Here is a 12,089-nt window from a genome sequence, read left to right as displayed (position 1 = left end):
AACCTAAAAGATATGCATATATGCATAGTACCCAAGAGAAGAGGGTGGAGACAAGATCCTCTGAATGGATGGGGAACATGGCGAGGGGAGGGGGGGAATGGGACCTGGGAAGAATAGAGGGGGTAAAGAGGAAGGGAGTTGGTCATGGGGGAACAGGAAGTTGAGGGGGTAGGGGTAGAATAGGGGGAAGAGGGAATCATAGGATCGAAGACAGATCAGGCACCAGAGTGACCTCGAGTGATCTAAAGGTATAACATCAATTGGCAAGCTAAGCAATAGTGGAGGGACCACCTCGAATGCCCATTCCTGATAATGAACTTGATGTCTATAACCATCCGGGAGCCTTCATCCTGTGACTGATGGAAGCAGAGGCAAACACCCACAGTTAAACACTGAACTGAACCCAAGGAACCCAGTGACAGAGAGGAGTGATGAGCAAATTGGCAAAGAATGGGCTGGCAAAACCAGCAGAGACAGCTGATCTGAACAGGGGAGTGCTCTTGGACACCAGACCGACAGTGGGGAGGCCAGCATGGGACTGATCTGGACCCCCCAAATGTGAGTGTCAGTGAGAAGGCCTGGGCAACCTATGGGGCCCTGAGCTGTGGATCAGTGTCTATCCCTGGTATACAAACTATCTTCATGTGCCTATAGCACAAAGAGAGATGCTCTCTCAGCCTGGACTCTTAGGGGAGTGCCTTGACACTACCAAGAGTAAAATGACAGACTCTAGATATCTCCTATGTGGAAGGATTTGGCAATAGGGTGGGAGGGAGGGGGGGAAGGGGAGTGCGGGAAGAGGGGAGGGAGAGGGAACTGGGATTGACATGTAAAACAAGCTATTTAAAATTAAAATAAAAAATGATAAAAAAAAGAAAAGAAAAAAAATGGAAAAAAAAAGAATTTGTTAGATGGATCTTTTGGAAAACTTATCATAACAGTTACAGTAGCATCATGGCACATCTACCCCAAATTTCTTTCTTTTATTTTTATTAAAACAATCTCTTTTTATTTTACACACAAATCCCACTTCCCTCTCCCTTCCCTCCTCTCAGTCCTCCAACCTTCCCCCCACCCCATCCCCTTCCACTCATCATAGAAGGAGAGGACCCCCATAAGGAGTAAATAAAGTCTTTCACATCACATCAAGTTGAGGCAGGACTAAACCCACCACCACCCCTGTATAAAGGCTGAACAAGGTATCCCTCCACAGATAATGGACTCTAAAAAGCCAGTTTATGTACTCGGGACAAATCCTTGTCCCATTTTCAGTGGCCCCATAAGCCTCCCAATCACACAACTGTCACCCACATTCAGAAGACCCAGTTAGATACTATTCAGGTTCCACAGCCTTCAGTCAGGAGTCAGTGAGCTCCCACTAACTCTGAGATGCGACTCAGATGGGTTCTTTGCAATCTGTTTGCAGTTTTAAAAGCCATTTGTCAAAATGTCAGGTCATGTGGTAGGTATTTGAGGAAAACGGACCTTATTTCAACAAAGCAGTAAAAACAGACAGGATGGCAAAGACAGGTCCTGATTCTTCAACAGTTAATTCATTTGCATTTTCCAATGGAAAAGCAGTAGAACACCCTCAGTAAGACATCATCACTCACATTTGAACTTTAGTGACTTTGAACTCGACATTGTAAGAAGAGAAGAGGAGACAAGAATGTGGGAGTGCCAAGTTGTAGGGAAGAGTTTAAACAAGTGCCTTGGTGAAACCTGTCTTGTTTCTGCTCAAATATAGATAGCTCAACCTAAGGTGTGTCCAGTCAAATTATTTCAGTTAACGTGAAATACTAAAGACACCTTCAAGACGATTCTTGAAGGCTAGAAATGCAAACACAGTTCACATTACTATGTGTGCTGGTGTGCATGCCAGCTCTTTCTATAAACTTGCCATGCACTCAATTTACATATGTAATTTGATTCAAGAAAGAATCTCTCCCCCAAGATCATAGCACAACTCTTTCTCATTGCTCTATGGGACCTGAAAGTCACAGAGGATTTGATACTGTGATCAGACCTCTGCATTCCAAAACTGGACCTTCCAGGATATGAGCCTGAAATAAGCACAATCATCTCAGAAAATCTAAATAGACTTCCAAAGCTATATCTATACTTGTTTATTATTCAGAGACAACAGCTGCCTAAGAGAGTAAAGTATCTACAAATAGCATAATTAGTTTCATCTGGCAGAGTGAACATAGAGCTACTCCAATGTTTATGAAATGAGAAAAAATATGTCCCAGAAACATTCACTTAATATTCTAAAAAAAATATTTATTCTATCTATCTATCTATCTATCTATCTATCATCTCTTATCATCTATACATCACCTTAATGATTAGTAGTCAAAGTATCAAGGTCTCTATAATATCCTTTATCCATTGGGACTTATCAAGCTTGTGAAGAATTAAGTCTCATCCTTTCATGCAATGAATAGTCAATAATAAACCATTCCCTTCCTGTGAAGATACCTTTGCTTGAGGGTGACATGTGGAGATGTCAGGAACTGATGTCATCGCTGATATCACAGTGATTATTGTCATCTGTGATGTTAGTCTTTGAAGTCATCTTTGATCCATTATGTTCACATGTCAACAAGAATAGCTTCAGGAGAGAGGAAAATTTTCAACAGCACTTTCAAATAGTGGTGATGGTTAACACTATCTTCCATGTCATCCCATGCTTCATGTGCCAGACTGGCTTTGACTTGTACTGGTTGTTTTGCCAATATTGTGACAGGGTGTCTGACAAAGGAATCCAAAAGGGTTTATTTTGGCTTACTTACCGAGAGTAATGTCCATTGTAGAAGGACAGAAGGATGGTGAAAGAGTAAGTAATCTCTTTACTCTGAAGTAGCAGTCAGGAAACAGAGCTAGAGAAATGTTTGTGCTCTCTGCTCAGGTTAATTAATTAACTAATTAATTAATTTGGTATAAGGTCTGAGACCCAATCCCATTGACTGCAACACCCATATTTAGGGTGGTTCTTTATAAACTCATGTCCATTGTAATAACAATACTTGAAAAAACACTGAGATGATTCTCCAGCCCTTAGAGGTTCTTAATCTTAGCTTGAAACTGGCTAAAAGATACACCTTTGTTTGTCTGCTAGGTACTTCTAGATCAAATCAACTTGATAGTCAATAATAGCCTTCACATCCTCTTTTTCCTTTTATTGTCTTAAGTGTCTCATTCAAAGAGTGAAATTTGAATTAAAAGTTTCCCTATTCACTTATGCTGATCATTTAACTAATGATTTGATGGTCAAGACTACAAAGAAGAATTCCTTCACAAAGTAGAGACATGCATGTAATAGCTCTAGGTAAAAAGGAACAAAGAATAATGTAAATTCTGAGAGAATTCTATAAGCCTTGTGCCATGTACAATTTATTTATAGGGATGTGAAATAGAGCCAATTTGAAATAGAGTCATTTTGACAAATTATTAAAATATGTCTAATAAAGGACACACCTATTCCATTATTGTTCTTATAAAGGAGAAAATGAAAGGATGTACCTATGCAAAGATGTTTAAAAATAATTGCTTAGGACAAGTGAGCTGTGGGAGGGACCGCATTTTCATAATACCTGAGCCTAAGCAGTCTATTGCTTCCCTGTACAGAAAAATATTAATTAACACTATACATGATGCAATTGTCAGCATGTGTATCAACAAGGATATATCCTTGTCTTGTATCAAAGTGAATGTTGTAAGTTTTCTTCTTTGTAAAATGATGAAAACTACAAAGCATTTTATTTCTTTTGTTATTAATATTCCCATGCAGAAAGGGAACTACACAATCTGTGAGCATTTGTCATCATCATGTAAGGGATAAACAGTTGTTATAAGTGGAGATAATGTTTAGGATAGTTTTTAATCAAAACAAATTTGTTACAGCATGGAATTGTTATTTCATGAAAAATAGAATGCTATAAAATATAACTGGAAAGTGTAGTTACTATCCATGATATTTTATTCTGAGTTTACATTTTATAATTATGACAACATTTCAAATTCTTCTCTGTTGGAATTGGATGAATTGGAAACTGAAGTGGAAAAAAGTTCAAAGCAACATTAAATACGTAGTGTTTTATACTGCAAAGGGCAGGGATTGTTCCTTAAATGGAAATTCTTGTAATAAGATTTTCAGCCTTTGGAACCAAGCTAAGTTGAACAACTCATTATTATAGCATCGTGTTATATGTAGCACCTTGCTACAAAGATGTGTACATTATATTTTGTTTAATTAATAACCTGGAATAAACCAGATTTATCTCCCTCAGAGCTTCTTTTGAACAGACTAAAAACTCTAACATTACATCACAATGAATAAATTGAACTTAGTGGCTTTAAACATATTATGTAATCTATATATATTTACATATAAAATATACTTTGGGGATAAAAGCATAACAGAAATTAACTTGATTAATATTTTTGAAGCTGGTTAAGTATGCTATTTTCATTAATTTATTTTGAAACAACTTATATGTTTTTCTAATTTTTTCAACTGACAATAGATTTACTTTTCATGCCAAATATTCTGACTGTGGTTTCCCTTTAGTCTACCCCAGCCAAATCCATAATTTTTATCTCTCTTTAGAAAACAGACATCTAGAAAACGATAATAAAATAAAAAGACCTTTAAAAAAGGTTATTAAAAATTAACTGTCAGTCTCATGCTGACCTATCAGCCATCAGTCTGGGGTTCATGAGCTCCCCCTTGTTCAGCATGGGACTTATCCAGACTCTCTGAATTTGGGTGTCATTAAGGAGGCCTCTGCAATCTATGGGGCCTCAGATTATAGATCAGTATTTATCCCTGGCATAAAAATGGACTTTGGAAACCCATTCCACATGGAGGGAATGCTCTCTCAACCTGGATACATGGGGTGGGCCTAGGCCCTGCCCTAGATGATATGACAGACTTTGGAGATTCCCCATGGAGGGCCTCATCCTCCATGGGGAGCAGAGTGGGGACTTGGTGGAGGATTGGGTGGATTGGTGAGGAGTAGGGGGGAGGGGAGACTGTGGGAGATGGGATAGACATGTGAATCAAGCTTTTTTCTAATTTAAATAATAATAATAAAATGTCAGTTTGTGTTCTTTTCACATTACATCACAGCTCTCCCAACCCCGTAAACCATGAAATGTTTTCTTCCCAATAATTATAACCAAGAATTGGAAGTATCACAACTGGGACCATTCCTAGTGAGCCACCAGCCAACCGATGTCCCAATTGTAAGGCCTCCTGCCTCAGCAATGAGCTAGTGCAAAATTCTGCAGGGGATACAGAATTTTACTGCAAAAGCATTTCCTTAGTTTAAATTTCATTTCATCATGTGTAGAAAGATAATTACTACAGTTACAAACACCAGAGAAGTTGTGTATATGTAATAACAATAGTTTAGACAACATACGCAAGACCTGTGTAGGCTCAAAACATTAAAATCCTAACTTGGAAGAGGAAGGTGGGTAAAAAGTGCTATTTGCTGAGGAGATATGTTCATGTTATAGCAGGTAGAATACAACTTTTATTTATATTTATTCTTTTAAAAATATTCCATCAATTGACACAGGTTTTTAAAGTACAGTGAGTCAGAGTTCAGTGTAATTTTTGATTTTGAGATTGCAATCATTTTCAGTATCTAATGAGAAAATTCTTTGGTACTCAGGAACAGGTGCATGATGTCTATTTAGAGAGTAACTAATAATTAGAACGAGGTTTCTTTCTCCAAGATTTGAATATTTAATGAAATGTCATGAAGTATATACAACAGACTAATATATACCATAAAAGAATGTACATTTCATTTCATGTTTTTTCTGTTATCTACATATATGTGTTGAAATAAATGTTGTCAATATTAAAAATAATTATATAAAACCTGAAATAAGATAATTATATATATATTATACATTATATTTCTTTATATAAAATACTATATATAAAATATATATTAATATAGCTGCAGGCAAGATTTTTTGAAGGTATTCATTATAACCAGAAGCAGATCAAACTCATGAAAGTACTAATCAGATTCATGACTATGGCTGTGGGAGCTGGAGGAATTATGTGGCAGTTAAGAGTGTGCTGTTCTTGACATGTACAATTCCGGTTTCATGTTGACTGTTTCAAAACCATTCTTAAGGCCAGCCCTAGGAATCCAATGCCCTCTGCTGGCCTCTCAGGCAACTGCACTCATATCCATTTACCCTAATACATACACGTAAACACACATACATATAATTTTCAATAATGTTAAAGTAAAACCTACCACTATCAGATTTGAGAATCATAAACAAATATGGTCAATGATTTATGTAAAAAGAAAATGCCAAATAAGACACTATAATGTGCTGGTTGATAGTGAACAACTTTAATCCCAACACATGGGAGGTAGAGGCACGTGATCTTTGTGTGTGTGTGAGTTCTAAGACAGCCTGCTCAACAGAGAAAATTCTAGCACAGTCAATAAGACAGAGAAACCCTCTCTTGAAGCCCCCCAAAAGAAAAGAAAAACAAGGTACTATAATGCTTCCTCGGTGTCCAGTATATTAGTCAAAAAATGGTTAGAAATGGAGGAAAAGTATTCTATGGCCATTCTTGAAATTAATAAATCTGTCATATATTTTTCTTAACTTCACAACAAATTATTTGAAAGAATGAATGAAAACATTTGAAAACTCTAATCTTTTGTTTAAGATAGTTTCATTGTGTTTACTATACTGTGGGATTATTATATCTATATCTATCTATATATGTATGTTTATATATATATATATGCAGAAAAATATGCAATATTTTAATATGTAATATAAAATACCAATTCCTACTGTTAGTTTTAAGAATACTGAACCTTTATCATGATGTCACTCCTGCTAATTACAATATCCATTATCTTTATTAATTTTAGTTAATATGCACAATGGTTTCTGTGTCTTTTAAAAGAATCTCTTTTCTTATTTTCTGTCTCCTTTCATTATGTGGTTCTAATTACATTTCTGTCACAATAGCACACCATGTGCTGTAAATATGTCGTAGAACTTGAGTATTAATTGCTCATTATGATCTGGGTTCAATTCCAAGCACCTACACGGAAGCTCACAACTGTCTATAAAATTCTAATACCATGAGAAACCTCACTTCTGGCCTGCAGGGTCACCAGCCATACACAGTATAATTGCCGGCCAAATACATCTGTCTGTGTGTCAGTCTGTCTGTGTGTCTGTCTGTCTATCTTCATACATGTGTATTATATAGATAAAGAGATATAGACAGATAGATATATACTTGTATAGAGATACAGAGAAATATCACATTTTACAAAACACTTGATTTTACAATTGTATTTTCTTTGTTCAGTTTTATTTTCCTTAAAATTGCTGACATCTAGTGCTGTCACTCTTTTTTTTTTTTGCTAGAATTTATCTGCATATATTTTGGAATTCTTTCTTCAGTCTTTATCATGCTTGAATCTAGCTGTAGCTTACTCTTAACCTGAATGGTATCTAATTCATCTTCCTTACATAATGCATTCTTCTGACTTCATCCCTAAAAGCAGTGTATTATATTTGTTTACTGTTACATTTATCTCTTTGAAACTAAGGTCTCGAACTTGTAAGGTTGGCATGCAACTCCCCCTAATCTATTGAGGTATTATGTCCAGGTGGGTAACTTAAACTAAACCTCCCATTGACAACTACTAAAAAGAAGAAGTGAAGGGACTAGACATCCCATAACCACCAAGGAATGAGTTATAATGGGCCAACACTGGCGTTAATACAATGACAGCCAGCATACCATATATCTGAAGTATAAAATAGTTCTCCCTATCATTCTTTCACTTAATTCTTCAGGGAATGGTGAGACATAGAAGATGTATCTATGTATATGTTGTTCTGAATAATTAACTTTTAAAACATATTCGGATTGGGCAAAAATACCTAATATTATCAGAACATATGTATGGGCAGAAACTTTATTTATCTACAGACAGGATGGGAAGGGTCCTGTATTAAAACTGTGTCAGTCCAAATGCCTTGACACCATTACTGTGACATCTGTAATATTACATCTTAATTCCCACTTTGGGTTTCTAATATATACCCTTGAAATGAACAGACAATTGTCCAGTATATGCTTTTCTAAAGAGCTCACTTTGGGTTGCTTATTTGTTTTCAACATGCTGCAGATAAAGAAGTATAAGCACAAGTACTTTGTTCCTAAGTGATTCTGCCTTTGCTATTTGCCTGGTTGATATAGCATTAAATCTGTGCAAGAGTGCTTTTAAGGAACTTTATTACCATTGAAGGAGTGTTATCAAACTGTTGGGGTTTTATTAGAATGATGCTGCTTTTTGAACACAAGCTATTAATCTCTGATTTACTTTTCACTCCTTAAACGGAAACATTTAATTTATACAACATTTTTATCCACAGAGACCCAGTAAATTTTTAGCCCAATAATAATAGTGATTTTTTACAATTTTCGTAAAACTTTTATTTCTGAGTGCATTTGGAAGGAGATCACTCAGGTGAAGGTGTCAGGTAATAATCATGCCATGTAAGCTTTTATCTGTGTCTTCCTCCCAACTCTGCTATATAAAGTGTTGTTCACTCATAGTGGAACACATACATCATTTAAAAGTCAAACCGTTTTGGTCTCTTGTTGGCTTCCATAAGGTACAAATGCATTCATTTACTAGTTCAGGATATGTGAAAAGGTTTTGTCTTCATTTTGGAATTTAGAAGAAATCATAGCCATCTTGAGATAGTAAAATTTGGGGAACCAATGCTTGTCATTTCTAAATGAAAGTTACAAGATTTTCTACTGTTTTATGCCACCCATCCCCTTGACACCAACACAGTTTATAGGTGCATTATGATAGTCAGCTTAAGCCTGAGTTTCTGAAGGGTTATAACTGACAGGGATTCTCAAGCCCAGAGTGGGTCAAAAGCAGTGGCAAACCTGCTTATTCTAAAACATGATGGCTTGCTAAATTATTTATAACTGTAGAAAAAATCTACCCTATCAGAAATTATGTACATTCAAGAACTTTTGGAAGTCCACTTGAAAGAGGACATGAAATGTAGTTTACAAGGACACTCTCTTCTAACAACATCAAATAGACATTTTAAGATGCATGAATACAAAAAAATATATTTCCTTATGCTAATCAGTCAAAGCAAGAGCCCTGGTGTTATTTACTGTGATTAGCACAGAGGATGTTTTTCACAGCTTAGAAACTAGAGTAGTTTATTCACTGGGGAAATAGAGGTTTATGTTTGACTTGAAAGTTATTCATTAATAATGTTTGTATGTTTGCATGTGTGTGTGTGTGTGAGAGAGACAGAGAGAGAGACAGAGAAAGACAGAGACAGAGACAGAGACAGAGACAGAGAGAGAGAAAGGCAGAGACAGACAGAGACAGAAATTATGCAAGTTTGTGAAGTATGTATATTTGTGCAGGTCTATATTTGTGTGCTAGAGGTCATGCACATATGTAATATGTGTATGAGATCAGAAGTTGTAATTAAGGGTCTTCCTCAAAAAATTATGTTGTATATTAAGACAGGGTATCTCATTCAAATCCAGATTTGATGATTCCATCCTGTCAATATATCCAGCTTTTTCCAGGGATGTCCTGTCCCCTCTTTATGAGTGCTAGGATTACAGGATGCTGTTCCACCACCCAGACTTTCTGTGGGTTCTGGATATCTGAACCCTGCTTATAGATAAATTACTTTACACACTGAGTCATCTTCTCAGCCCTGATAAAATAAGCTTACAAATATACAAGATACAGATTTTCTATGACTCATTTCTTAATTTTACACATTGAGTCAATTTAGATGAGTTAATTTACTAAACTGAAAGACCTCAACATAAATCCAGATACACTGAACTTGATAGAAAAGAAAGTGTGGGATAACCTTGAACACACTGGCACAGGAGATAACTTCCTGAATAGAATACCAATAGAGAAAACAATAAATCAATAATTCATAAATGGGAACTCATGAAACTGAAGTAAGGCAAAGGATACTACCAGTAAGACAATTGGTAACACATAGATCGGCAAATATCTTTACCAACATCTAACAAATGAATTATTTTGAAAATATATGAAGAACTCAAGAAACTGGACATCAAGAAGCAACATAATACAACTTAAAAATGGGATATACATCTAAACAGAGATTTTTCTACAGAAGAATCTCAACTGGCTGAGAAACACTTAAAGAAGTGTTCAACATCCTGAGTTATCAAGTAAATTCAAATCAAAATGACTCTGCAATTTTCTACTTACACCTGTCAGAATGGCCAAGATTAAAAACAACACAAGAACAGGATGAGAAATACCATATAAGAGGGAGTCAGAGGTTAGAAGATCTGGCACCAGTGAGACCTCTAGTGATCTGAATGGATGACTCCAACTTGAAAGATAAGCAATAGTGGAGAGACCACCTTAAATGCCAATTCCTGATAATGAATTTGATGTCTACACTATATGCTATCCTAGAATCTTCATCCAATGAGTGATGGAAGCAGAGGCAAAATCCCACACTTAAACACTGAACTGAACCCATGGAATCCAATGTCAGAGAGAGAAGAGCAATGAGCAAATTGGCAAAGAATGGTCTGGCAAAACAAGCAGAGACAGCTGATCTGAACAAGGCCAGCATGGGGCTGATCCAGACCCCCTGTGTGTGAGAGTCAGTGAGGAGGTCTGGGCAACCTATGGGACCCTGGGCAGTGGATCAGTGTTTATCCCTGGCATACAAATGGATTTCATGTGTCCATAACAAAAAGAGGGATGCTCTCTCAGCCTGGACTCTTAGGGGAGCGCCTGGACCCTGCCCTGAGTTAAATGGTAGACTATGGATATCCCCTATGTGGAAGGAAGTGGGGATAGGGTGGGAGGCTGGGGAGGGTGGGGGTGCAGGAGGAGGTGAGGGAGAGGGAACTGGGATTGACATATGAAGCAGGCTATTTAAAATTAAATTAATAAAATAAATAGATGGATAGATAGGTAGATAAATAAATGAAGAGAAACAAAAAAGAAAGAAAAATCACACAAGTGATGGCACATGCTGGAGAAGATTGGAGCCAGAGTTGGCAGAGGGAGTGGGGGATATGACACTTCTCCATTGCTGGTGGGAGTGCAAACTTGATATAGTCATTTTGGAACTCAATATGGTGGTTTCTCAGAAAACTGGGACTCAATCTGACAAAAGACCCGGCAATATCACTCTTGAAAATATACTCACAAGATGCTCTAACTTGCCACAAGGATACTTTCTCAACTATATTCATAGCAGCTTTACTTGAAATAGCCAGTACCTAGAAACAATACAGATTTCCCTCAGTTGAAGAATGGGATAAAAAATGTGCCACATTTACACAATGAGTTATTATTCACCTGTTATAAACAATGGCATCATTAAATTTGTAGGCAAATGGATAGAACTAGAAAAAATCATCCTGAGTGAGGTAACCCATACCCAGTAGACAAATGTGATATGTACTGACTTATAAGTGGATATTAGCTGTAAAGATAACTATGTTGCAATACACAGACACGGAAACACTAGGTAACACACAGGGATTAGGTTGGGGAGAGCCTACATCTCCCTGTGAAAGAGAAATATAATAGATTGTGTGTGGGCCAGGGAGCAGGTGAGGATGGGACTAGGAGGAAGTAAGTGGGAATGAGGGGTAGAATATTGAAATAGCTGAGTGGAAAGGGGATCATTTCACATTTAGGTAGAAACCTGTTTCTAGCAAAAACTACCATGAATATACAAGGATCACCCCAGTTTAGACTCCTAGTAAAAGGGGTTATGTGACCTGAGATAGCCACCTCTTGGGACCCAGGCATGACCATCAGCAGAGGGATTGGGACACCCACAGAGCCACATAACCTTCAGCTTACAGTCTGTGTAGTCTATGGGATGTGCTGTGATAATGGTGACATGGAGATTGTTAGAATGACCAGCCAATGGCTGGTCTAGCCTGAGATCTATGCCACAAGAATAAGCCCATTCCTGACACTGTCTGCATCACCAGAACCCAG

This window comes from Mesocricetus auratus, unplaced genomic scaffold, assembly GCF_017639785.1.
Source record: "Mesocricetus auratus isolate SY011 unplaced genomic scaffold, BCM_Maur_2.0 Super-Scaffold_100011, whole genome shotgun sequence".
NCBI classification, from domain to species: Eukaryota; Metazoa; Chordata; class Mammalia; order Rodentia; family Cricetidae; genus Mesocricetus; species Mesocricetus auratus.
The sequence above is the reverse complement of the archived record's forward strand: the minus strand, read 5'-3'. Positions refer to the sequence as shown.